General features: G+C 33.3%; 1 long non-coding RNA gene across 1 annotated transcript in view; it reads right to left on the bottom strand.

The window, feature by feature from the left end:
- LOC115071105 overlaps positions 1–4,197 on the bottom strand; it is a 10,325-nt gene that overhangs the window by 4,973 nt on the left and 1,155 nt on the right. Inside the window, exon 2 of the long non-coding RNA XR_003850222.1 lies at positions 2,179–2,238. This is a non-coding gene — a long non-coding RNA (uncharacterized LOC115071105). The remainder of the gene's footprint in view (positions 1–2,178; positions 2,239–4,197) is intronic.

Genomic DNA, 4,197 nt, shown 5'->3' with positions numbered 1-4,197 from the left:
GAGAATACCATATGCAAATATTTTAATATAGAATTTTATGGTAGCATTCCGTCTAAAATTCAAGAGAGCTATTAGATCATATTTAGAATGTTAAATTGTCATAGACAGCCTTGTATAAATATCAATCGGAATAGACAGAAAAGCAGTTGTTTTAAGAAGGAATGGAGATATTTCTGTAATTCTCCGATCCATGAAATTTACCTTTCTACTAACAATTTTTAACCACGACTGTAAATAGAAGGAAAGGTTGGTTTTAATACCTGGTAAGTCAAAGATACCTTAGGATTCATACAACTGAAGACTGACACAGGCGTGTGTCTGGGGGCTGAGTCTTCACTCCCTAAACCATAACATGAGGACTGTTCTGTAGCTTTGAGAACAAAGGGAATCAAAAAGCTCTAGCAGAGAAGATCACATGGAAAGTTCTAAGCTCTCTTTCAAAGCTTGTTTCCAGCTCCATCTACAAGTGTCATGAAGGGAACATGTTGAGACAGGGAAGACTCTCTCAGTCTCCCTTTTCTTTCTTAAGCCAGCAGGAGGGGTAAATGATACTAGTAACAAGGACTGTCAAGCATTTGTTCTGACTGACTCTTAAATTTCTTCTAAAGTGAAGGTTCTCCTGCTGTAATTTCCATAATATCCTAAAATCTAACTAAACCTTTATCTCTTGATCATTTTTATTAATAAATATTACTAAATTAAGTTTTGAGCTAAAAAACAAAACAAAAAAATATTTCATTTACAAGAATTTCTTTTTACCCAAAGCAGTTTCATATATAAAAATATCCTAGTACATTAAATTCAAAACTTAAGGCATTTGATAAGTTAAAACTTTCATTAATACTTTAAATATATTTATGTCATACATATTTTGATATCTCATAATTACATCAGAGTACAAAACAACAGTTTTTACTCTGCATTAACGAAGCTTGTGATCGTCCATTTTTATACATCTGATCATCAGAAAGTACACAAAGCCAGATCTAATGTGAAAATTGTCCTTTTATTTGGTTTATCTTACCATTCTATGAGTGACTGAAACTCAGGGAGGTTGGGAGAAATCATTTTGTCCATCCTTATTGGACTTCCTCTCACACAGACCCAGGACAGCATCATTCTGGACATCAGATCTTTTCTTCTGCAGACCCCAAGCCTATGACCCTTCAGGTTCATGGCCTTATGCTCAACTATGTTCAAGCATCTTTATTATAAAGGCCCATATATCATTCTGCATTCAAATGACTTTATATGATGTCCTAAGGCCAATTTCAAAAAGTAAAGTGAAAATTAAAACGTAGAAAGAAATGTTTCAATAATATAAAATTCAACTCATGTATTTAAATAACAATAGAAAATCTGCCATAATTGATGTGTGTTTTGGGGGAGGAGGTACTTAATCTAATAGAAATTTTACGAATCACAAAAGAAATCTTGTTTTCAGAGTATTTTTATTCCTTCTTTCAAAATGAATTCTATAAGAAATAAAAAGGGAAATATTTTCACATAGATTAATAAGCTTTTTAAAGAAGTTTCATGCTTTAGCCATTTTAATCTAAATGTCTGACCATAATACTGAATATTTTGCATAGAATCACCCTTTTCATATGCTATCCACTAAGAAAGAAAAGAAAAAAAAAACATATGTGACCTCAAGGAGGTGTGGGCTACACACAGATGGATAGACTTGAGAGTGCAAAGGATCATATCCTGAAGTCTTTATGGCAATGTGACTATCAGGAGTGAAATCCAGAACTCATATTTAAAAGAACTGTGGAAGCCTTCTGTGTGGTATCTAACTAATGTCTTGTGTACCCTACTACCTTGAACACTTTCAGAAGTAATTAAGTATTTCTTTTTAAATAATGACATTTGTCCAGACTCAACTGATAAATCCATGCTGTTATAATTCCATCTCTGGAACAACAGAAGCACCTTTTCTTTTTACTCATAAGATGTAGTGAAACTCATTTCCAACCAGTGTCTTCATCAATGTGACAATCACTGCCACAGCACACACAATGAACCAACCGAGCTAAGGGACCAAGATCTCAAGTATGCTATTGATCCTAAATACAATGAACTCCTTTGTCCAATGAGAGATCAGAGCATCATCCTGTGGATTGAACCTTAGTGGCAATTTTATCCTAGCACCACATGTAACCACTTAATTCTTACCTTATTTTGACTGGGGTCAGAACAGCTTTACTGAGTGATCAAATTTCTTTATGCCTTGGTCTGAAATGTGAAAGAAAAAAATAGATGGATGGCTAAGTGGCACATATCCAAAGCATTTTAAAATGATGATAACTGTCCTTTGTCAACTGGATAATTTTAAAGTGAACGGTTCTGTAAAAATAAAACAGTATATCTTTATGCAAAAAAACCAGAAAAATTGACATTATACCCATACAATCTTAGAAATCAGCACACTGTGTCTGAGTGGGTTTTGTTTTGTTCAGTTGATTTGAAACAATTCAGCTGTGTCTGATGGAAAGAGCTCCCCGATCTGGATGATGATGAGATTAATAAATTAAAATGTATTTTCACGTCTGTATTTTTTTCCTTTTCATGGTTCATTTTTATGCTAGTTTGTGTTTTATAATAAAATGTTGAATGGAAGAAACACCGTCTGTACGTAACTATGTTTTGCCAATACCAGTAACTAATTTCCAAATCTGTGATAAGCCTATAAGGTACCATTTTTCTTGTATTTACAATGAACTCCTTTGTCCAATGAGAGATCAGAGCATCATCCTGTGGATTGAACCTTAGTGGCAATTTTATTCTAGCAAGCACCACATGTAACCACTTAATTCTTACCTTATTTTGACTGGGGTCAGAAGAGCTTTACTGAGTGATCAAATTTCTTTATGTCTTGGTCTGAAATGTGAAATAAAAAAATAGATGGATGGCTAAGTGGCACATATCCAAAGCATTTTAAAATGATGATAATTGTCCTTTGTCAACTGGATAATTTTAAAGTGAATGGTTCTGTAAAATAAAACAGTATATATTTATGAAAAAAAAAAACAGAAAAATTGACATTATACCCACACAATCTTAGAAATCAGCACACTGTGTCTCAGTGGGTTTTGTTTTGTTCAGTTGATTTGAAACAATTCAGCTGTGTCTGACGGAACGAGCTCCCCGATCGGGATGATGATGAGATTAATAAATTAAAATGTATTTTCACGTTTGTATTTTTTTCCTTTTCATGGTTCATTTTTATGCTAGTTTGTGTTTTACAATAAAATGTTGAATGGAAGAAATGCCATCTGTATGTAACTATGTTTTGCTAAAACCAGTAACTAATTTCCAAATCTGTGATAAGCCTATAAGGTACCAGGTGCCATTTTTTCTTGTATTCCAGTTCAGACACTGATAATTTATATATTCCTTTGATTTCTTTGAGTTTCTGATTTTTTAAGAAGTACTATATGTAAGAAGTAGCTACTGGATTTATACAAGTGTTCAAATACTTTATGAGCCTGGTGTGTAGACTACAGAAACAAATAATAAATGATATTTGTTAGTTGATTGAGTTTAATTGTGGGTTCAGCTATTATAAATATGCTCAGTTGAGAGATTAGAATTTGGCTCTCTGTATAGACAATGGGATTCAGAAGATATTTAGACACTTATATGTCACAACAGATGCTATATTTTAATAAATATTGCCTCTGCTCTGGGGAAATCAAGAAAAGCATATTTGAAGTCACGTGGATTGAATGACATGCTATCTATACATTTGGTTGATGTTTTACAGCTATAAATCTGAAAAGTATTCAAATGTTTACTGATGAAATGCTAATCCATTTTGCCTAATTTTAAAGAGTCTACCCTACATTTCCTCAGAATAAGATCAGCAAAGTACATCCAAAGGGAGGGGAGGGAAAGAATGCAGGACTAGTTTAGGCTAAAACAAGACAATGAAAAACTGTGCATCTTATGTACATCATTAGACTAGACATAGTTTGGAAAAAAACTCTACAAAACCTTTACACAGAGCTTACTAGGTTCTCTTCTGAGTGTTTTACATATACTGTCAATTAATTCTCACATGTAATAAGGTAGGTTGGATTAATATAACCCATGGGGCATAGATATGAGTTATATGCCACACTTCAAACTGCATTTCTCCTTATTACTTCACCCTAAAACTACAGCAGCTATCCATGGGGAAGTTTCTCTTTT

The sequence above is a fragment of the Nannospalax galili genome, unplaced genomic scaffold, assembly GCF_000622305.1.
Source record: "Nannospalax galili isolate Female #2095 unplaced genomic scaffold, S.galili_v1.0 scaffold171, whole genome shotgun sequence".
Taxonomy (NCBI): Eukaryota; Metazoa; Chordata; class Mammalia; order Rodentia; family Spalacidae; genus Nannospalax; species Nannospalax galili.
The sequence above is the reverse complement of the archived record's forward strand: the minus strand, read 5'-3'. Positions and strand labels throughout refer to the sequence as shown.